Here is a 25,065-nt window from a genome sequence, read left to right on the forward strand (position 1 = left end):
GGAACTCCCTTCCTAACAGCACTGTGGGTGTACCTACCCCAAATGGACTGCAGCGGTTCAAGAAGGCAGCTCACCACCACCTTCTCAAGGGCAATTAGGGCTGGGCTGTAAATGCTGGCCTGGCCAGCGTCGCCCACCTTCCATGAAAGAATAAAAAAAGCACGCAGTGTGGGGGTATAAATAACATTCAAGTTGTTGTGTATACAGACACTGTTTCTGTCAAGGTTTGAATGTGGCTTTGACGAGTGTTAGTTGTGTGAGTTAATGAACACAGACAACAGTCTGTAGACGATGACGTATTTGTGGTGGCAACAGGGAAGATGTTGTCCGGACTGTTCAGGACTGTCCCTCAGTACTGACCCTCCGACAGCGCAGCACTCCCTCAGTACTGACCCTCCGACAGTGCAGTGCTCCCTCAGTACTGACCCTCCGACAGTGCAGCACTCTCTCAGTACTGACCCTCCGACAGTGCAGCACTCCCTCAGTACTGACCCTCCGACAGTGCAGCACTCTCTCAGTACTGACCCTCCGACAGTGCAGCACTCCCTCAGTACTGACCCTCCGACAGTGCAGCACTCCCTCAGTACTGACCCTCCGACAGTGCAGCACTCCCTCAGTACTGACCCTCCGACAGTGCAGCACTCTCTCAGTACTGACCCTCCGACAGTGCAGCACTCCCTCAGTACTGACCCTCCGACAGTGCAGCACTCCCTCAGTACTGACCCTCCGACAGTGCAGCACTCCCTCAGAACTGGCACCAGGGGTGTCATCCTGGTCTGTGGACTCAACTCTCCATCCCACGACCTACAGCAACAAACAACTTGCATTTATATAGCGCCCTTAACGTAGTAAAATATCTCAAGGTTCTTCTCAGGAGCAGTTTGAAGCAAAATTCATGCCAAGCTACATCAGGAGATATTAGGACAGGTGACGAAAAGCTTGGTCAAAGAGGTCAGTTTTAAGGAACGTTTTAAAGGAGGAGAGAGAGAGGCGGAGAAGTTTAGGGAGGGAATTCCAGAGCTTAGGGCCCAGACAGCTGAAGGCACGGCCGCCAATGGTGGAGCGATTAAAAGCAGGGAGGAGCAAGAGGGCAGAATTGGAGGAGCAAAACGATTTAGGTGGGGGGTGGATTGGGGGGGTTTATGGGCTGGAGGAGATTACAGAGAGAGGAAGGGATGAGACTATGGAGGGATTTTGAAAACAAAGATGAGAATTTTAAAAATTGGGGGAGTCCCGAGTTAAAGTCAGAGGCCCTGTGATGGGACAAAGTTGATGTTGGCAGGATGGGAGTTGGCATGTAGCATCGATGAACTATTGTCCAAGTTTGGAGACAGGTGTAGCTGGTGAGTGAAACTATTTGAAGGGTGGAGTATCGGAGGATGCACGGAAGGGGATATTTCCATGGCAATGAAGATCCAGGAGTGAAGAGAATCAATCACGGGGCAGAAAAACGCTGGTGAAATAGGAGATAACATAAGAGCCAACAGCGGCAGAAAAATGTCTTTTCGTCTAGGAGCATGAAACGCTGGTCAGGAACAGAATGAAGCTGAAAAACCAATAGAACCAGTACGACAGTGACAGGCTCAGTGGAGGAAACAGCGGCCTTCAAAAAGGTAAGCTTGCTAAAAAGAAAAGAAATACAAACAGAAAATGCTGGAAATACTCAGCGGGTCTGGCAGCATCTGTGGAGAGAGAAGCAGAGTTAATGTCTCAGGTCGGTGACCATCTGTGCTTTTGAAGTGTAGTCACTGTTGTAATGTTGGAAATGCGGTATCCAATTTGCACACAGCAAGATCCCACAGGCCTGGTTATTTGTTTTTAGTGATGTTGGTTCAGGGATAAATATGGCCAGGACACCAGGGAGAACGTCCCTGCTCTTCTGCGTAATAGTGCCCTGGGATCTTTTACATCCACCTGAGAGGACAGACGGGGCCTCGGTTTAACGTCTCACCCAACAAACAGCACTGAGGAGTGAGCTTACATTAAGTGCTTAGGTCCGATTGGTCAGCGTAGTTGGAAAACAAAAGCACTGTTGTAGTGGCTCGATAGGTAAGAGCACTTCCACAGTGTGTACTCACTTCAGGTAGAATCTCAGGCCCATACTGATTGCAGCCAGGCTGCTCTTTGAGAAACTACTGTTGGTCTTCGACCCTGTCAGATGTGGCTCAGTGGGTGGTGTGTTTTTACCTCTGCATCAGAAGGTTGTGAGTTCAAATCCCACTCTGCAGACTTAAGCGTCAAAAGGCTGTCTCTCAAACATAGTACCGAGGGAGTGCTGCAGTGTCAGAGTTACTGTTTTTTCAGATAAAGCATTAAACTGAGATGCTGTCTGTCCTCTCAATTGGACGTAAAAGATCCCATGGCACTATTTCGAGGCGGGGGGTGGGGGGGGGTTCTCCCCGGTGACCTGGCCTATATTTGTCCCTCAAACAACATCACAAAAAAAAACAGATGATCTGGGATCTTGCTGTGCTCAAATTGGCAGCCGCTTTTCCTACATTACAACAGTGACTCCGCTTCAAAAAGTATTGATGGTCACAGACCCTGAAGCGTGAACTCTGCTTCTCTCTCCGCAGATGCTGCCAGACCTGCTGAGCATTTCCAGCATTTTCTATTTTTATTTCAGATTTCCAGCATCTGCAGTATTTCGTATTTACTTCAAAAGGACTTCATTGGCTGTAAAGCGCTTTGGGGCCTCTTGAGGTGGTGAGAGACACGATAGAAATGAAAGGCTTCCTTTTCTTTTTTCCAAACTGGCTTACTTTCTTGGTTTATGATCGATTACAGATGCTGTACCAGGTAACTGATTGCAAGGCACTTGTAGATACAGAGACGCACAGGTCTTAACAGAGTTCTGAATGTTTGAGTGACATTACTCATTAACTGAACCAAGGTCATTCTTTGCACTGTTTAGTTTTATGGCTACACATTGCAGGCTGAACTAATGTTACAATTCTTTCAGCTAGTTACTGATCCAATTTCTCTGTGCAGCTACATTGCAACATGGTGGGTGTGCAATATTGTAGTTTCAATGTCAAATTAGTAAAACAGTCGATAAGATGCAACGCTATCCCTTCCTGTTAGTGCAGGGAGGAACTGTGAGGCTGAGCCCTGGCATCAGAGGGACTGAGTCATCGAAGCATCATAGAATCTTGCAGCACGGAAGGCCATTCGGCCCATCCTGTCTGTGCTGGCTCTTTGAAAGAGCTATCCGATTAGTCCCTGCACTTTTCCTCATAGCCCTGCAGATCTTTCAGCCTGTTTTACACATTGCCCGATTTTCTTGCCCCTTTTTCTTTAGGAAAGAAAATTGATCCGCGTGCAAACCCAGTTGCTGATGCACCATTTCCCACCTTGTGCTGCCCCACAAACTGAATTTCACCCACTCCAACTCAGATCCAAACTGAGCACCAAACGTACCACCTAAACCTTGCCGGCAGCTTTTCTGTTAGTTGTGCTGAATCTGTGACCTGTTTCATGAAACGCAACATACATTGTCTAATCCAATCTGTTCATAGCTTCAAGATTTAGTTCACTCTTTTTCCCTTTCTCTCTCCAACGAAGAGGAACAATTTCCAGACCTTCCCGTAAGATGTCCAAGTCGGCATTATTAATCAGTGAGCCTCAACAACAATTAGCAGCTGGATTGTCAAGAATGTAGTCTTCTTTCTTCTTCTTTGACCTCCTTGTCTCGAGAGACAATGGATACGCGCCTGGAGGTGGTCAGTGGTGTGTGGAGCAACGCCTGGAGTGGCTATAAAGGCCAATTCTAGAGTGACAGGCTCTTCCACAGGTGCTGCAGAGAAATTTGTTTGTCGGGGCTGTTACACAGTTGGCTCTCCCCTTGCACTTCCGTCTTTTTTCCTGCCAACTGCTAAGTCTCTTCGACTCGCCACTCTTTAGCCCCGCCTTTATGGCTGCCCCCCAGCTCTAGCGAATGCTGGCAACTGACTCCCACGACTTGTGATCAATGTCACAGGATTTCATGTCGCGTTTGCAGACATCTTTAAAGTGGAGACATGGACGGCCGGTGGGTCTGATACCAGTGGCGAGCTCGCTGTACAATGTGTCTTTGGGGATCCTGCCATCTTCCATGCAGCTCACATGGCCAAGCAAAGTAGTGGGTTATGCAAATAATATTATAATGCCCAAATGGAAAGTGTATATTGTATAAAATGTCTGCATGTACCAAATCGCCATGTATTAATCCCCACTGCCTTTTTGTTTATTGTGAAATAAACTGCGGCACAGTGGCGCAGTGGTTAGCACCGCAGCCTCACAGCTCCAGGGACCCGGGTTCAATTCCGGGTACTGCCTGTGTGGAGTTTGCAAGTTCTCCCTGTGTCTGCGTGGGTTTTCTCCGGGTGCTCCGGTTTCCTCCCACAAGCCAAAAGACTTGCAGGTTGGTAGGTAAATTGGCCATTATAAATTGTCACTAGTATAGGCAGGTGGTAGGGAAATATAGGGACAGGTGGGGATGTTTGGTAGGAATATGGGATTAGTGTAGGATTAGTATAAATGTGTGGTTGATGTTCGGCACAGACTCGGTGGGCCGAAGGGCCTGTTTCAGTGCTGTATCTCTAATCTAATCAAAAAAAAATCTAAAAAAGACTTGCATTTACATAGCACCTTTCACATCCAAAAGCACTTTTGAAATGCAGTCACTGTTGTCATGTAGGAAACATAGCAGCCAATATGCACAAACAGCTATGTGATCACAACACGATCATCTGTTTGTGTGATTAACACTATCAGGACACCAGCGAGAATCCCCTGCTCTTTTCTAAGCAGCACTGTACGACCTTTCACATCCACCCGAGAGGGGAGACGAGGCCGCAGTTTAACACCTCACCTCCAACCGTGTCGTCTCCCTCAATACTGCACTGGATTTCATGCTGAAGTCTCTGGAGTGGGACTTAAACCCACAAGCTTCTGAGGTCAGAAGCAGGAGAGCAGACTGCACTGTTCAGTGGTGCATAATTGCACACAGACTGCAAAACCTTACGCTCAAGATTAAAGTCTGCTTTATTAGAATTGCTTCTCCAGAAGTGAATGCACTTGGCTTTTTAGAAATTATATGCTCCCTTTCCTCCCCCAACGTTCTATCCTTTCCTCCTCTCCTCTTCTGGAAGGTACTGACTCGGGTTCGGTTTCCAGATTGCCACCAGCCCGCAGGTATCTTGACCAAGTGGTCATTCCCCAATGGTGACCCTGAGGAGCCAATGTCCGCAAGCTGCTAAACCATCCCCGCTGGCCTCCAATCTTGCAGCCGCCATAGCCATGAGCTCATTCAAAACTTTGTTGCCCATGTCCTAACTCACACTGTCCCAATCGCCCATCATCCCTGTGCTCGATGACCTACATCAGCTCCTGATCTGGTAACACCTCGATTTTAAAACTTTCAACTTGTTTTCAAATCCCTACATGGCCCCATCTCTCCCTATCTCTGTAACCTCTTCCAGCCCAACAAACCCTCTTGGATCTCTGCATTCCTCCACTTGGTGCCTCTTGCGTATCCCCAATTTTCATCGCCCCCACCATTGGCAATCTGGAATAAAAATACTTGATTGGGGGAAGGCCAATTTCAATGGGGTGAGGACAAATCTGGCCCAGGTAAACTGGAATCAAAGACTAGCAGGAAATACTGCAACTGAACAATGAAAGAGGAGATGGTTCGGGTACAGTCGAGGTACGTTCCCACGAAGGGCAAAGGTCGGACAAACAAAATCACAGCTCCCTGGCTGACAAAAGAGATAGAGAGTAAGATGAAGCGTCTGACAGATATAAAGTTAATAATACAAGTGAAAACTGGGCTGAATACAAAAACCTCAGAGGGGAAGTGAAAAGGGAAATAAGAACAGCAAAGAGAGAGTATGAGGAGAGACTGGCAGCTAATGTAAAAGAGACTCCAAAGATCATCCATAGGTATATAAATAGTAAAAGGAGGAGTGGAGATGATTAGGGACCAAAAAAGAGGCCTAAGCATGGAGGCTGAAGGCATGGTTGAGGTACTAAGTGAGTACTTTGCATCTGTCTTTACCAAGGAAAAAGATGTTGCCCAAATCATAGTGAAAGAGGAGGTAGCTGAGACACAGGATGGGCTAAAAATTGATAAAGAGGAGGTATTAGTTAGGCTGGCTGTACTTAAAGCTGATAAGTTACCAGGACCAGATATGATGCATCCAAGGATACCAAGGAAGTTAGGGTGGAAATTGCAGCGGCACTAGTCATAATCTTCCAACCTCCTTAGCGACATGGGTGGTGCAGAGGACTTGCAAATGTTACACCCTTGTTCAAAAAAGGTTGAAAGATAAACCTGGCAACTACAGGCCAGTCAGTTTAACCTCGGTAATGGGAACGCTTTTAGAAATGATAATCCTGGACAAAATTGACAGTCACTTGGACAAATGTGGATTAATTAGGAAAAACAGCATGGATTTGTTAAAGGCAAATCATGTTTACCTAACTAGATTAGGTTTTTTGATGAGCTAACAGGAAAGGCTGATGACGGTAATGTGGTTGATGTGGTTTACATGGACTTCCAAAAGGCATTTGATAAAGTGCCACACAACAGACTTGTGAGCAAAGTTAGAGCTCGTGGAATAAAAGGGACAGTAGCAGCGTGGATATGAAGTTGGCTGAGTGACAGGAAACAGAGAGACTGGTGATGGTTGTTTTTCGGACTGGAAGAAGGTATATAGTGAGGTTTCCAAGGGGACGGTATTAGGACCCCTGCTTTTCTTGATCTATGTTAATGACCTAGACCTGGGTGTGCGGGGCACAATCTCAAAATTTACAGGTGATAACAAAACTTGGAAGTGTAGTGAACAGTGCAGAGGATAGTGATAAGCTTCAATAGAACATAGACATTTAGGTGAAATGGGGGAACATGTGGCAGATGACATTTAATGCAGAGAAGAAAAGTGATTCATTTTGGTAGGAAGAACGAGGAGAGGCAATATAAAATAAAGGATACAGTTCTAAAGGGAGTGCAGGAGCAGAGGGACCTGGGGGTATGTGTGCACAAATCATTGAAGATGACAGGACAGGTTGAGAAAGTGGTGAGTAAAGCATGTGGGATCCTGGGTTTTATAAATAGGGGCACAGACCAAAAAAGCAAGGAAGTTATGGTGAACTTTTATAAAACACTGGTTCAGCCTCAACTGGAGTATTGTGTCTAATTCTGGGCACCACACTTTATGGAGGATGTGAAGGCTTTGGAAAGGGTACAGAAAAAAATTACAAGAATGGTTCCAGGGATGAGGGACTCAGTTACATGGATAAATTGGAGACGCTGGGGCTGTTCTTGGAGAGAAGATTGAGAGGTGATTTGATCAAGGTGTTCAAAATCATGAGGGGTCTGGACAGAGTACAAAGAACAAACAAAGAACAAAGAACAATACAGCACAGGAACAGGCCATTCGGCACTTCAAGCCTGCGCTGATCTTGATGCCTGCCTAAACTAAAACCTTCTGCACTTCCAGGGACCGTATCCCTCTATCCCCATCCTATTCATGTATTTGTCAAGATGCCTCTTAAACATTGCTATCGTACCTGCTTCCACCACCTCCCCTGGCAGCAAGTTCCAGGCACTCACCACCCTCTGTGTAAAAAACTTGCCTCGCACATCCCCTCTAAACTTTGCCCCTCTCACCTTAGACCTATGTCCCCTAGTAACTGACTCTTCCACCCTGGGAAAAAGCTTCTGACTATCCACTCTGTCCATGCCGCTCATAACTTTGTAAACCTCTATCATGTCACCCCTCCATCTCTGTCGTTCCAGTGAAAACAATCCGAGTTTTTCCAACCTCTCCTCATAGCTAATGCCCTCCAGACCAGGCAACATCCTGGTAAACCTCTTCTGTACCCTCTCCAAAGCCTCCACGTCCTTCTGGTAGTGTGGCGACCAGAATTGCAGGCAATATTCTAAGTGTGGCCTAACTAAAGTTCTGTACAGCTGCAGCATGACTTGCCGAGTAGACAGAGAGAAACTGTTCCCATTGGTGGAAAGATTAGGAACCAGAGGACACTGATTTAAGGTGATTGGCAACAGAACCAGAGGTGACAGGAGGCAAAATGTTTACACAGTGAATGTTTCAGATCTGGAATGCATGGCCCGAGAACGTGGTGGAGACAGATTCAACCGTGGCTTTCAAAAGGCAATTGGATAATTATCTGAAGAGCAAAAATTTGTCGGGTCATGGGGGAAAGGTGGGGGAATGGGACTAGGTGGATTGCTCTTGCAGAGAGTCAGCATGGATACGATGGGCCAAATGGCCTCCTTCTGTGCAGTAACCATTCTATGTTTGTATGTGGCTCGGTGTCAAATTTTATTCGATAATATTTAACAACAACAACTGGAACTTATATAGAATCTTGGGATGTTTACCACGTTAAAGGGGCTCTATAAATGCAGTTGTTGCTGTTGATGGTATCAATGCCAAGTCGGTTCATTTGCCAGCTGGAAACGCTGGATAGTGATCTGGCTGCTCTATCCCCAGCCTAGCCTCGGGGTCCAGGGGGCAGTTGTAACCTCCCAGTTCCCATCTCGGCCAATAAAGAGTCAGAAGTGACTGTTGGGCTCAGTTACACACTGTGCGGTGCCTTCATCAACACAGCAGATCCCAACTGGCCAATATTTCTGCAGTGTGATAACCTATTCACTCTCCTCCACTATTATTTCTGCTACACGCTGATGTAAATGGGGAGCTGTGTGCAGGATTGTGAGGCGATAGTGCAGCTTGTCTGAGGAGCTACTGCTGCTGCTGAGGGTGGCTCGAACCCAGCTGAACACCTACACAGCCAATGTGCTGAATGGTGCAATGGTTCAGTGCCTGAGCTGTGGTGATTGAAAGTGCTGTGAATGCTGTGTGTTCAGTGGAGAATGCAGGCAGCAGAGGTGGGCTGAGACTAATGCATCTATGAGTCAGCCTTCTCTGCCAGGAAATGTTACTGTTAACTCATTCACTGCAGCATCTCACAAAATGGCCAAATCTGCTGTATTGGTCGCAATCATTTTTAAGGGGACGTTGTTATGCATTTCAGATTTTAAAAAATTCATTCATTGGATGTGGGTGTCGTTGGCCAGGCCAGCATTTATTGCCCATCCCTAATTGCCCTCGAGAAGGTGGTGGTGAGCTGCCTTCTTGAACCGCTGCAGTCCGTGTGGGGTAGGTACACCCACAGTGCTGTCAGGAAGGGAGTTCCAGATTTTGACCTAGCGACAGTGAAGGAACGGCGATATAGTTCCAAGTCAGGATGGTGTGTGACCTGGAGGGGAACTTGCAGGTAGTGGTGTTCCCAAGCATCTGCTGCCCTTGTCCTTCTAGTTGGTGGAGGTCGCAGGTTTGGAAGATGCTGTCGAAGGATCCTTGGTGCATTGCTGCAGTGCATCTTGTCGATGGTACACACTGCTGCCACTGTGCGTCAGTGGTGGAGGGAGTGAATGTTTGTGGATGGGGTGCCGATCAAGCGGGCTGCTTTGTCCTGGATGGTGTCGAGCTTCTTGAGTGTTGTTGGAGCTGCACCCATCCAGGCAAGTGGAGAGTATTCCATCACACTCCTGACTTGTGCCTTGTAGATGGTGGACAGGCTTTGGGGAGTCAGGAGGTGAGTTACTCACCGCAGAATTCCCAGCCTCTGACCTGCTCTTGTCGCCATGGTATTTATATGGCTACTCCAGTGCAGTTTCTGGTCAATGGTAGCCCCTAGGATGTTGATAGTGGGGGATTCAGCGATGGTAATGCCATTGAATGTCAAGGGGAGATGGTTAGATTCTCTCTTGTTGGAGATGGTCATTGCCTGGTACTTGTGTGGCGCGAATGTTACTTGCCACTTATCAGCCCAAGCCTGGATATTGTCCAGGTCTTGCTGCATTTCTACACGGACTGCTTCAGTATCTGAGGAGTCGCGAATGGTTCTGAACAAGCATTTCAGATTGAGTCAAAAGGAAGCAGTACAATGTAAGTCCAACACATCAGCAACGCAACACATAATACAAATATCCCAATATAATCACAGCCATAGCACTTTGTGCCCCAACCATACGAACCCACAAAGAAAAACCACAACAAAAAGATTAAAGAAAGGGGAGTCTGCTCCACTCTTAATAATCCTGGTGTCTTCTATCCTGGCAGAATTCCCCTGATCTCGGAAATGGGAACTGGTCCTCAATTAATGCACTCAAGGCATTCTGCTCCTTCTTATAGAATCTCACAGAAGGAGGCCATTTGGCCCATTGTGTCCGTGCCAGCTCTTTGATAGAGCTATCCAATTAGTCCCACTCCCCCCTGCTCCTTCCCCACAGCCCTGCCAATGGTATTCCATTCAAACAAAGTTATTGTTGAATCTCCTTCCACTGCCCTTTCAGCAACGCATTCTAGATCAGAACAACTCAAAAATTTCTCCTCATCTCATCCTCTGGTTCTTTGGCCAATAATCTTAAATCTGTGTCCTTGATATTGAATCTCCTGCCAATGAAAATGTCCAACAGATGGTTTCCATTCCTTAGATCCTCTTTTGCAAAGGCTTTCCTCAACCTTACCCAAATTTTTTTCCCATTTTCCACCCTCCTCTACTGACTCGTTCTACGTAAGAACACAAGAACATAAGAAATAGGAGCAGGAGTAGGCCATTCAGCCCCTCGAGCCTGCTCTGCCATTCAATAGGATCGTGGCTGATCTGATTGTGGTCTCAACTCCACTCTCCTGTCTGCCCCCCCATAACTCTTCACTCCCTTGTAGATCAAAAATCTGTCTAACTCAGCCTTGAATATATTCAATGACCCAGCTGACACTGCTCTCCAGGGTAGAGAATTCCACAGACTAACAACACTCTGAGAGAAGAAATTCCTCGTCATCTCCATCTTAAATGGGTGACCCCTTATTTTTAACCTGTGTCTCCTATTCTAGTCTTCCCCCACAAGAGGAAACATCCTCCCGGTATCCACTCTATCAAGTCCCCTCAGGGTCTTGTATGTTTCAATAAGATCACCTCTCATTCTTTTAAACTCTAATGAGTATAGGCCCAATCTGCTCAACCTTTCCTCATTAGACAACCCCTTCATCCCAGGAATCAGCCTCACGAACCTTCTCCGAACTGCTTCCAATGCAAATATTTCTCTCCTTAAGTAAGAAGACCAAAACTGTACACAGTTCTCTAGGTGTGCTCTCACCAATGCCCTGGACAGTTATAGCAAGACTTCCCTATATTTATACTCCATCTGCCTTGCAATAAAGACAAGTACTGTTCTGTAGCTACTCAAAGTGTGAGCCTGAGCAATGACTGCTGGCAGGTTTTTGGCCATGCCAAACTCGATAATGTTCTCCCTGTTTTTCCTCCTCCCTACAGGGGAGGTATCCTCTGTGTTATCTGTAATGAAACTGAGAATCTGTTTCGAAAGAATGGGTTTACAATTTTGGTGCATACAACACAAAGGAAATCACCTTCATTGTGTTCAAATAATTCAGGGCAGAGATTATAATTGGTGAGGTATTTGTGCCAATGTTTTCTGTGCACATACCAAGCTCTTCTCTGTAATTTTAACATAGGCGCTAATCCTCACAGGTTAACAACCGTGTCAAAATAGCACAGAAAGCAATTTAGAGGCATAGAGTTATACAGCACAGAAACAGGCCCTTCGGCCCAACGCGCCTGCACCGACCATCGAGCATCCGTCCTAACTAATCCCATTTCCCCGCACTTGGCCCGTAGCCTTGTATGCTACGGCGTTTCAAGTGCTCATCTAAATACTTCTTCAATGTTGTGAGGGTTCCTGCCTCTACCACCTCTTCAGGCAGTGCGTTCCAGATTCCAACCACCCTCTGGGTGAAAAGTTTTTTTCCCTCAAATCCCCTCTAAACCTCCTGCCCTTTACCTTAAATCTATGCCCTCTGGTTATTGACACCTCCGCTAAGGGAAAAAGTTTCTTCCTATCTACCCTATCAATGTCCCTCATAATTTGTATACCTCAGTCAGGTCCTCCCTCAGCCTTCTCTGCTCCAAGGAAAACAACCCTAGCCTATCCAGTCTCTCTTCATAGCTGAAATGCTCCAGCCCAGGCAACATCCTGGTGAATCTCCTCTGCACCCTCTCCAGTGCAATCACATCCTTCCTATAGTGTGGTGCCCAGAACTGTACACAGTACTCCAGCTGTGGCCTAACCAGCTTTTTATACAGCTCCAACATAACCTCCCTGCTCTTATATTCTATGCCTCGGCTAATAAAGGCAAGTATCCCATATGCCTTCCTAAGCACCTTATCTACCTGTGCTGCTCCCTTCAGTGATCTATGGACAAGCACCCCAAGGTCCCTCTGACCCTCTGTACTTCCTAGGGTCCTACCATCCATTGTATATTCCATTGCCTTGTTAGACCTCCCAAAGTGCATCACCTCACACTTCTCAGGATTAAACTCCATTTGCCACTGCTCCACCCATCTTACCAGCCCATCTATATTGTCCTGTAATCTAAGGCTTTCTTCCTATCTCTGAATGCATGGTTGGGGAGATGGTGCAGGAGGGAGGGCTTTAGATTCTTGGATCACTGGACCTGTTTCTAGTGAAGGTGGGATCTGTATAAGATGGACGGGGGACTCTCTGACTGTTTCTGCGCGTTTGCTCTGTATGGATTTAGTGTTAAAAAAAGAACAGTGACATCACTGAAATTCTGTGCGCTGATTGGTCGATGGGCAGCAACTGTTAATTGCCTGGGGATAGCTGAGCTGGATTGGAGTAAAAAAAAGTTATTTTTAAATTAAAGCTCTAGGATAGCTACTGGTAAATTATCAGTAATTACTAGCTGTACTAGTGCTGTTTGCACAGAGTGAGGCTGTAAGTTGAGTGTGGGTATTTTCGTTGGCTGGGGGCAGTGGAAGGTGCTCTTTGGTCTCTTTCTTTCTTGGCCTCAAAGATACAGGGGATAAAAGCTAATTGTAAATAGCTGGTAAGTTATTACACTAGCAAGTTCTCATTGTAAAGTTAAGTAATGGCAGGGCAGCTTGGCCAAGCGGAAAGTGCCTCCTGTGCAATGTTGGAAGTTGTGGATGTGCCATGTGACCTTGGTGAGCATGTCTGCAGAAAGTGTATCCAGTTGCAGAAGCCTGAGCGCGGGTTTTGGAGCTCGAGCGGCGGCTGGAGTCACTGTCTCGCATCCACGAGGTGGAGGACTACGTGGATGGCACGTTGCAGGAGGTAGTCAAGCCGGTGCCTAGGCGAGCACAGTCGGGTGGGGGGACTGGGTGGCTGCCGGACGGACAAAATAGTCCGGGCAGGTAGTGCAGGAGTTCCCAGAGGACATCCCACTTTCTAACGGTATTCAGTTCTGAGTATCGATGGGAAAGAGGGTTCCTCTGGAGAATGCACAGAGAGCCATAACCGGAACATCATGGGTGACTCAGCTGTGCTGGGATGGTGAAAAAGGGACAAGAGGGCAATAGTGTTAGGGGATTCTATGGTTTGTGGAACAAATAGGCGTTTCTGTGGTCGCAGACGTGATTCCAGGATGGTATGTTGCCTCCCTGGTGCAAGGGTCATGGATATCACCAAGCGGTTACAGAGTATTCTGGAGGGTGAGGGGCAAAGTAGAGAAAGAACTTGCATTTATATAGCAACTTCCACATTCTCTGCACATCCCAAAGTGTTTTATAGCCAATGGATAAATTTTGTAGAGTAGTCATTGTTTTTTTTTGTAAATAGCAGCCAACCAGAGCACAATGAAGTCCATCAGACAACACGGAGATGAAGTGTGGATTCTGGTGGTGGGAGCTGAGGGATAAATGTTGGCCGGGACAGTTCCCAGCTCTGCTTGAAATCTTGTTATGGGATTATTTAACATGCTGCCTGAGAGTGCAGACTCAATGTTGCTTTAACATCTGACCTGATAAGCAGCATCTCCAGGTGTAACCCTCCCTCAGTGTTGCATTGAAGGATCAGCCAACGTCATGTGCTCCAGTTGGGACTTTAACGCAGGGGTAAGAGTGTCACCGCTGAACCAAGACCAGCACTAATAATATACATTGAAAAAGAATGCTGATCATAATTTCCACCTGATCATCTGTTGTAACTCACTCTTTCCCAAAACCTTGTTATCTCCATGAGCCCTTTCTTCATCCTAATATCAACAGTCCTTTAAAACCCAGGTGTGGCATCCCCTTATTACAGCTTGTTGATTTATCCTGCCCCCTTTCCTGGGCTCTAGCCCCTTCACACCAGAACTCGGAATTGACCCGAACCTGGGAATAGAGTAGGTTTGGCTTGGAAGCCCATTTTACACCCCACCCAGTTTCACTTTCCTTCGGAGGGTAGGATTGGGCAGGTGTTAAAGATGTTGCCCATCTCATTCCTGCCCACCGGGTTAAATCAGGCTTTCGGTTTGTCAACATACTGCCTGGATCCCCAAGACACATCTTTATATACTCATGAGCGCTGATCAGAGATCTGATGTCGACACTCTTTCCTCCATCACCCTCTCAGGGCAGTGACTCCTCTCTGGAGTACATTTCTGTGGTTGCCAGTAACCCTCTGAAACCTGCACTCTGGTGTCAGCTGTGGCTCTGTGGTAGCATTGTTACCTATAACTCAGAGGTTATGGGTGAAAGACCCCACCCCCAGGACAAAGTCTAGCCTGAAGCTTTACTGCAGTACTGAGGGAGTGCTGCACTGTCAGCTGCTCCCTCTCAGATGTGATGTCAAACTGTGTCCTGGTCTGCCCTTTCAGACATAAAAGGTCCTCTGGCACCATTGCGAAGAGGAGCTGGGGAGTTCTCCCTGGTGTCCTGACCAATATTTATCCCTCAACCAACATCACTAAAAAACAGATTATAATCCAGTTGTGAGAGCTTGCTGTGTGCAAATTGGCTGCTGTGTTTCCTACAGTACAACAGTGACTACACTTCAAAAAGTATTTCATTGACTGTAAAGTGCTTTGGAATATCCTGAGGTTGTGAAAGGCGCTATAGAAATGCAAGTCTTTCTTTCTTATCAATACAAAGAGTGGGGATCAATTTCCCCTGTCCTGTGACTACTTGCATGTCCACCACAGGTAGCCAGCACTCAACTGCACCCAGTCATGTTCACAGCTCAACAAAATGGGCACTCGGCATTGCTAAATGCTGGAGAAAAGGTGCAGCAGGAATGAAAGTAGATACTCCCACAGCAAACTCATTCCTCAGGCATTTGTTTCTTCTTTTTTCACTGGTGACAACAGTTTAGAGATCTGCTTTCGTTCACTATGCTGAAGGGTTTCCGCTCCCGCCCCTGCCCACTTGAGGGTACAACGGGTTTTCCCATGTATCTTTGATTTTTGGACAAATCAGAGGAGCAGTGGAGGGAAGCTGGGATGGTTTCGTTGCATTGGGGGTCACACAGCACCCAACTGCTGCTTCCCCATGTCACCAAACTAGGTGCTGCTACCTCCGGCCTGAGGAACAGAGCTGGCAGAGGGTGTGCTTGGTGAAGGAAGACATTGCTGTGTTGTGCCAGATGCTGTCACCCAAACCCCAGCCTCCTTCCACCATCAGGATTAACACTGCCAGCCTCTCTGAAGGTTAGAACTTCCCAAACCATCATCATACGGGATCATTCCAAAGCTGCCACTGGGAACATCACCAATATTCACCAATCTGGTCTGTACACATGCAGTGTTTGCACGACAGGGGAACTGAAATTTTAATTCTCAAATGTCTAAAGGGGTCAATGGCTGTTGATCAATGTGACCATCTGCAGCAGGCGTGGAATGACGCTTTCTCACTTTCTCCATGTCCAACTCGTTTGTAACCAGCACCATTGGTGTCATTACCAGTGAATGCTCATTTCCCAGGCAACTGCCATAATGACCTCATTTTAAAGCAGTGCCACACTCTCCCATCTGGAAACAGGAGTCTGGCGTCATCTCTTTTGCAACCACAGCTGGTGACAGTTTTATGCCATCCCTGGGCAAGAGCTGAACAGTACTACGACAAACTCCATGCAACCACCAGACGCACACTGGAGCACCACACTGCATGTTTCAGGTGGCTGGGTCCATTTGAGGGGTCTGCAAAATTGTCCCTCCAGGGGGGCTTGAAAATCATGTTTATGCACCTGGTGCACAATTTTGCCTTGCCAAGGGGTCACATCATGGAAGTCCTGGAGCAGGGAGGTATCCTAGGAGAGCAGAGGGGCAACAGCATGGAGAGGACGCAGAAGCAACTGGCTCCAACAGATATTCATACTACTCTCACATAGGAAGCCTTCTGCTGAATCCCACCTTGTTCACTTGTCCACATTGCTGTGGGTTTGGAATCACATGTAGGCCAGACCAGATAAGGACGGCAGATTTCCTTCCCTAAAGGACATTAATGAACCAGATGGGTTTTTACAACAATGGCTTGATGGTCACCATTAGACTAGCTTTTTAATTCCTGATTTATTAATTGAATTCAAATTTCACCATCTGCCGTGGTGGGATTTGAACCCATGTTGCAAGAGCAATAGCCAAGGAGTCTGAATTACTCGTCCAGTGGCATCACCACCACCTCCCCAAGAACAGTAAGGACTCAATTCAGTTTGCAGCCTTTCACAACTTGCCGATCGTACTGATAAAAAATATTTCCACTCAACAGCCCCACTAAACGATAATTAGGACTTTCATCTGTTCGACATTGCATCTTTCTCTAATTTCACTGTGACCCAATCATCAGACTGTTCTCAGGTTATTCTCCACAGTGACTCCAACACCAGCACTTTGAGATGTTTCCAATCAAACCCAGTGACAGAAGTAGAAAAAAAACTATTCCATTCTCGCATTACTGATAGCTCTCAACATGATAAGCACAACGGTCACTCAATTATAAATCGAACGAAATTATGATCCACACATGGTTTAAAAATGTACTGAAATATGTCCATAACTAACCTCACTCAATTTAGAGATGAGGGTTGACAGATATTTGCTCATAAGCAATGTTATACACTTCACAGTGAGACTGAGGACAACCAGAGGCTCATCAGCTGTTATTCAGTGGGAAACACTTCCACCAGAGTCAGAAAGTTTGTGTGTTCAAGTCCCACTGCAGAGACTTGAGCCCATAATCCAGGCTGACACTCCCAGTGCAGTACTGAGGGAGTGTTTTAGTTTTAGTTTTAGTTTTAGAGATCCAGCACTGAAACAGGCCCTTCGGCCCTCCGAGTCTGTGCCGACCATCAACCACCCATTTATACTAGTCCTACACTAATCCCATATTCCGACCACATCCCCACCTTTCCCTATATATTTCCCTACCACCTACCTATACTACGGGAAATTTATATTGGCCAATTTACCTATCAACCTGCAAGTCTTTGGCATGTGGGAGGAAACCGGAGCACCCGGAGGAAACCCACGCAGACACAGGGAGAACTTGCTGCACTATCAGAGGGTAAGTACTGAGGGAGTGCTGCACTGTCGGAGGGTCAGTACTGAGGGAGTGCTGCACTGTCGGAGGGTCAGTACTGAGGGAGTGCTGCATTGTCAGAGAGTCTGTACTGAGGGAGTGCTGCATTGTCAGAGGGTCAGAACTGAGGGAGAACTGCACTGTCAGAGGGTCAGTACTGAGGGCGTACTGCACTGTCAGAGGGTCAGTACTGAGGGAGTGCTGCACGGTCAGAGGGTCAGTACTGAGGGAGAACTGCACTGTCAGAGGGTCAGTACTGAGGGAGCACTGCACTGTCAGAGGGTTAGTACTGAGGGAGCACTGCACTGTCAGAGGGTCAGTACTGAGGGAGTGCAGCATTGTCAGAGGGTTAGTACTGAGGGAGTGCTGCACTGTCAGAGGGTCAGTACTGAGGGAGTGCTGCACTGTCAGAGGGTCAGTACTGAGGGAGCACTGCACTGTCAGAGGGTCAGTACTGAGGGAGTGCTGCACTGTCAGAGGGTCAGTACTGAGGGAGTGCTGCACTGTCGGAGGGTCAGTACTGAGGGAGTGCTGCATTGTCAGAGAGTCTGTACTGAGGGAGTGCTGCACTGTCAGAGGGTCAGAACTGAGGGAGTACTGCACTGTCAGAGGGTCAGTACTGAGGGAGTGCTGCACTGTCAGAGGGTCAGTACTGAGGGAGTGCTGCATTGTCAGAGGGTCAGTACTGAGGGAGTGCTGCACTGTCGGAGGGTCAGTACTGATGGAGAGCTGCACTGTCGGAGGGTCAGTACTGAGGGAGTGCTGCACTGTCAGAGGGTCAGTACTGAGGGAGTGCTGCACTGTCAGAGGGTCAGTACTGAGGGAGCGCTGCACTGTCAGAGGGTCAGTACTGAGGGAGTGCTGCACTGTCTGAGGGTCAGTACTGAACTGTCGGAGGGTCAGTACTGAGGGAGTGCTGCATTGTCAGAGAGTCTGTACTGAGGAAGTGCTGCACTGTCAGAGGGTCAGTACTGAGGGAGCACTGCACTGTCAGAGGGTCAGTACTGAGGGAGTGCTGCACTGTCAGAGGGTCAGTACTGAGGGAGTGCTGCACTGTCGGAGGGTCAGTACTGAGGGAGTGCTGCATTGTCAGAGAGTCTGTACTGAGGGAGTGCTGCACTGTCAGAGGGTCAGAACTGAGGGAGTACTGCACTGTCAGAGGGTCAGTACTGAGGGAGTGCTGCACTGTCAGAGGGTCAGTACTGAGGGAGTGCTGCATTGTCAGAGGGTCAGTACTGAGGGAGTGCTGCACTGTCGGAGGGTCAGTACTGATGGAGAGCTGCACTGTCGGAGGGTCAGTACTGAGGGAGTGCTGCACTGTCAGAGGGTCAGTACTGAGGGAGTGCTGCACTGTCAGAGGGTCAGTACTGAGGGAGCGCTGCACTGTCAGAGGGTCAGTACTGAGGGAGTGCTGCACTGTCGGAGGGTCAGTACTGAACTGTCGGAGGGTCAGTACTGAGGGAGTGCTGCATTGTCAGAGAGTCTGTACTGAGGGAGTGCTGCACTGTCAGAGGGTCAGAACTGAGGGAGAACTGCACTGTCAGAGGGTCAGTACTGAGGGAGTACTGCACTGTCAGAGGGTCAGTACTGAGGGAGTGCTGCACTGTCAGAGGGTCAGTACTGAGGGAGTGCTGCACTGTCGGAGGGTCAGTACTGAGGGAGTGCAGCACGGTCAAAGGGTCAGTACTGAGGGAGTGCTGCACTGTCAGAGGGTCAGTACTGAGGGAGTGCTGCACTGTCAGAGGGTCAGTACTGAGGGAGTGCTGCACTGTCGGAGGGTCAGTACTGAGGGAGTGCTGCACTGTCGGAGGGTCAGTACTGAGGGAGTGCTGCACTGTCAGAGGGTCAGTACTGAGGGAGTGCTGCACTGTCGGAGGGTCAGTACTGAGGGAGTGCTGCACTGTCAGAGGGTCAGTACTGAGGGAGTGCTGCACTGTCAGAGGGTCAGTACTGAGGGAGTGCTGCACTGTCAGAGGGTCAGTACTGAGGGAGCACTGCACTGTCGGAGGGTCAGTACTGAGAGAGATCTGCACTGTCGGTCAGTACTGAGGGAGTGCTGCACTGTCGGAGGGTCAGTACTGAGGGAGTGCAGCACTGTCAGAGGGTCAGTACTGAGGGAGTGCTGCACTGTCGGAGGGTCAGTACTGAGGGAGCACTGCACTGTCGGAGGGTCAGTACTGAGGGAGTGCTGCACTGTCGGAGGGCCAGTACTGAGGGGGTGCTGCACTGTCGGAGGGTCAGTACTGAGGGAGTGCTGCACTGTCGGAGGGTCAGTACTGAGGGAGTGCTGCACTGTCAGAGGTGCTGTCTTCTGGATGAGATGTTAAGTCGAGTCCGCATTAGTAGAAATAAAAGATCTCAGGCCTGTATTTGAAGCAGAGCTGGGGAGTTCTCCCTGGTGTCCTGTGCAATGTTTATCCCTCAGTCAACACCTAAAAACAGGTCAGCAGGACATCCAGCACAATTTGATCACTATCGGTGGGGCTTTGTTTGGGGCAGAGCTGCTGATGCTTTTTGGAGCAGGTTTGGAAAGAGCATAACCATAGAAAATGTATGGCACAGAAGGAGGCCATTCAGCCCATCATATCTGCGCCGGCTGAAAAAACTAACTGCCCAATCTAATTCCACCTTCCAGCACCTGGTCCGTAGCCTTGCAGGTTACAGCATTTCAGGTGCATGTCCAGGTACCTTTTAAGTGAATTGAGGGTTTCTGCCTCCACCACCATTCCTGGCGGTGAATTCCAGACACCCACCACCCTCTGGGTGAAAAGGTTTCCCCTCATGTCCCCTCTAATCCTTCGACCAATCACCTTAAATCTGTGCCCCCTGGTAATTGACCACTCCACCAGGGGAAACTGATCCTTCCTGTCTACTCTATCTAGGCCCCTCATAATTTTGTACACCTCAATTAAGTCACCCCTCAGCCTCCTCTGTTCGAGCCAATCCAATCTTTCCTCATAGCTGCAACTTTCAAGCCCTGGCAACATTTTTGTAAATCTCCTCTGTACTCTCTCCAGAGCAATTATGTCCTTTCTGTAATGTGGTGACCAGAACTGTACGCAATACTCCAACTGTGGCCTAACCAGTGTTTTATACAGTTCCAGCATTACATCCCTGCTTTTACATTCTATACCTCGGCCAATAAAGGAAAGCCTTCTTCACCACTCTATCTACCTGTCCTGCCACCTTCAGAGACCTGGGGACATGCACTCCAAGGTCTCTCACTTCTTCTACCCCTCTCAATATCCTCCCATTTATTGTGTATTCCCGCGCTTTATTTGTCCTCCCCAAATGCATTACCTCACACTTCTTTGGATTGAATTCCATTTTCCACTTTTCCACCCACTCAACCAAACCATTGATATCATTCTGGAGTCTACAGCTAACCTCTTCACTATCAACTCCATGGACAATTTTTGTGTCATCTGCAAACTTCTCAATCATGTCTCCCACCGTTAAGTCCAAATCATTAATATATACCACAAACAGCAAGGGACCCAACACTGAGCCCTGTGGAACGCCACTGGAAACTGCTTTCCATTCACAAAAACATCCATCGACTCCTACCCTTTGTTTTCTGTCACTGAGCCAATTTTGGATCCAACCTGCCTCATTCCCCTGTATCCCAGGGGCTTTTATTTTACTGACCAGTCTGCCATGCGAAACCTTGTCAAATGCCTTACTAAAATCCAGGTGGATCACATGCACTGCACTACCCTCATCCAGAGGAGGGGATTCCCAGAGCGTGGAGTCCCTGAGCCCTTGGCAGGTCAGTATACAGAGTTAGATGTGTCTCAGTGCAGAGTTTATATATGATTACATCGGATATACGGCACAGAAAGAGGGTGTTCAGCCCAACCAGACCATGATGGTGTTTATGCTTCATTGACTCTCCTCCCTTAATCCCCTGAGCCAACAAACTAATCATTTCAGTTTCAATTGACCCCCAATATTAACAGCTTTCTGGGGCAGAGAGTTCCAGATCTCCACTCCCTCTGTGTGAAGAAGTGCTTCCTGACATCACCCCTGAATGACCTGGCTCTGATTTTAAGGTTTCGTCCCCTTGTTCTGGACTCCCCCCACCCCCCCCCCCCCCCACCAGAGGAAATAGTTTCTCTCTATTGACCCTATCAAAATCCTTTAATCATTTTAAACATCTCAATCAGATCACCCCTTAATCTTCTACACTGGAAAGAATACAAGCCTAGTCTGTGCAACCTGTCCTGGTAATTTAACCCTTTTAGCCCCGGTATCACTCTGGTGAATCTGTGCTGCACCCTCTCCAAGTGGAGGAAAATAATGTGCTGAGGCTCCCACAGTCAATGGCTGTTTAGTGCCTCCTGTTTGGAAGGTGAGGCTGTGGTGTGAATAGTGAACAGGATCAGCTGTGCTTTCCCCCAACTACCCTTCCACCCCCTGGTAGCACGGTCACGGCAATAACACACTCTGTCTCAGCTTACACATGGAGAATCGCCAACTTGGCAAGATTCCGGAGGCTGACCAGCGCCTTCAGGAGAAGGGATAAAAAGTGAAAATCAGAAAAAAAAAGGGAGATTAAACTCAACACGAATTAACTAGATTAAAAAAGAGGGAATTAAATTTGAGCAATGAAGCTGTTGGGCAAACCTTTTACTTCTGATCATCACAGCTCCTTATCTTTAACCTGAAGCCACCCAGCTGCTGTTAAGGCCTTGACTGGGGAGTTGGAAAACGACTCCTTCATTTCCTGCCACATCTCGCTTCCAGGAAACAGATTTAACTCTCAGTAAATGGCAGGTGAATACAGGGGCACCCAACGGAACTATCTGGCACCAAGCACCACCAGAACAGTTCTGAGGGGTTTTGATAGAGTAGAGAGGGGGAAACTGTTTCCAGTGGCAGGAGGGTCGGTAACCAGAGGGACACAGATTGAAGATAATCGGCAAAAGGACCAGAGGGGGAGATGAGGAGATTGTTTTATTTACACAGTGAGTTGTTGTGATCTGGAACGCGCTGCCTGAAAGGGCGATGGAAGCAGATTCAATAGTAACTTTCAAAAGGAGAACTGGATAAATACTTGCAGAGTGGAAATCTTCAGGGTTATGGGGAAAGAGCAGGGGAGTGGGACTAATTGGATAGCTCTTTCAAAGAGCAAGCACAGGCTCGATGGGCTGAATGGCCACCTTCTGTGCTGTGAGATTTGATGATTCTAAATGGTGACAAATGCAGTCCCTGTTTCTCCTGAAGGTGTTGAATCTGTTGGGGTCCAGGGTCCATTCCACACCTCACTCAAAAGAGGACATTTCATTTGTGAGCCTGAACACTGGAGTGCTGGCAAGCTGTTCGACTGTGGATGGTGGGGGGGGGGGGGGGTGTTATCATATCTCTGTTCTCACCCTCACACTCTCACACACACTCATGCACATACACATACACTCACAGTCACACACACAGACACACGCACTCACACTCAGCCTCACACACTCACATTCACACTCACACACACACAGACACACACAGACAGACACACACATACACACACAGACAGACACACACATACACACACACACAGACAGACAGACACACACACACAGACACACACTCATACACACATTCACACACACAGACACACACACAGACACACACACACACACACAGACACACACTCACACACACATTCACACACACAGACACACACAGAGACAGACAGACAGACACACACACAGACACACACACACAGAGACAGACAGACAGACACACACACACACAGACACACACACACAGAGACAGACAGACACACACACACACACAGACAGACACACACACACAGACACAGACACACACACACAGACACACACTCACACACACATTCACACACACACACACACAGACAGACACACACTCACACACACATTCACACACACAGACACACACACACAGAGACAGACAGACACACACACACACAGACAGACAGACACACACACACACAGACACACACTCACACACACATTCACACACACACACACACAGACAGACACACACTCACACACACATTCACACACACAGACACACACACACAGAGACAGACAGACACACACACACAGACACACACACACAGAGACAGACAGACAGACACACACACACACAGACAGACACACACACACAGACACACACACACATTCACACACACACACACACAGACAGACACACACTCACACACACATTCACACACACACAGAGACAGACAGACACACACACACACACACACAGACAGACAGACACACACACACAGACACACACACACACACAGACACACACTCACACACACATTCACACACACAGACACACACACACAGAGACAGACAGACACGCACACACACACAGAGACAGACACACACTCACACACACATTCACACACACAGACACACACACACAGAGACAGACAGACACACACACACACAGACAGACAGACACACACACACACACACAGCCACACACTCACACACACAGCCACACACTCACACACACATTCACACACACAGAGACAGACACACACACACACATTCACACACACACACTCTCACTTCCCAACAGGAATAGTGATCAGGAATGATAGACGTGGCTGCCTTTTGAGATTTCCTCCCATGTCTGATCATTGCTCAGGTAGCTGTGGGGGTGATTTACTCTCTCATGTTCCCTGTGGGAAAGTGTCTGATCTCCACTTTCCACAATGCAAACTGAGAACTTGCACAAGTTCAAAAACCTTTCCTATGCTGTGTGACACATTACTTCACATTGTAGCATTACTCTACCTTCACTAGAATTTAGCATGTTCAGCACAGAAACAGCCATTCGGCCCATCTGCTCCATGCTGGTGTTTATGCTCCACTCGAGCCTCCTCCCATCACTCTTCATCTCACCCTATCACCATATCCTTCGATTCCTTCCTCCCTAATGTGTTTATCCAGATTCTCCTTAAATGTATCTATACGATTCACCTCAGCCACCCACTGTGGTAGCGAGTTCCACATTCTCACCACTCTCTGGGTTGATAAGCAATGTAATCGTAAAGGATCCACTGGGAAATAGTGATCATAATACCATTGGATTTCATGTTAAGTTTGAAAGGGACACATTTCAATCACAAACAAGAATTTTAAACTTAACCAAAGCCAATTACGAAGGTATGAGGGGAGAACTGGCTAAGGTTAATTGGGTAAATAGACTGGAAGGTATGGTGGTAAATGAACAGTGGAAACATTTAAAGAAACAATTCAAAGTGTTCAACAAAAGTACATTCCATTCAAAAATAAAAACATGTCAAAAAAGACCCATCAGTGGCTCACTCAGGAAGTTAAGGAGAGTATTAGACTAAAAGAAGAGGCTTACAATGATGTAAAAAAAAAAGTAGCAAGTCTGAGGTTTGGGAGTGTTTTAGAAACCAGCAAAGTTTCACCAAAAAGTTGATAAAAAGGGAAAAAGTAGAATATGGGAGTAAACTAGCCAGCAATATAAAAACAGATTGTAAGAGCTTTTATAAGTACATAAAAAGGAAGAGAGTAGCTAAAGTAAATGTCGGTCCCTTAGCGGCAGAGACAGGAGAAATCATCATGGGCAATGAGGAAATGGCAGAGGCATTGAACAAATATTTTGTATCTGTCTTCACAGTAGAAGACA

This window comes from Heterodontus francisci, chromosome 32 (assembly GCF_036365525.1).
Source record: "Heterodontus francisci isolate sHetFra1 chromosome 32, sHetFra1.hap1, whole genome shotgun sequence".
Lineage (NCBI taxonomy): Eukaryota > Metazoa > Chordata > Chondrichthyes > Heterodontiformes > Heterodontidae > Heterodontus > Heterodontus francisci.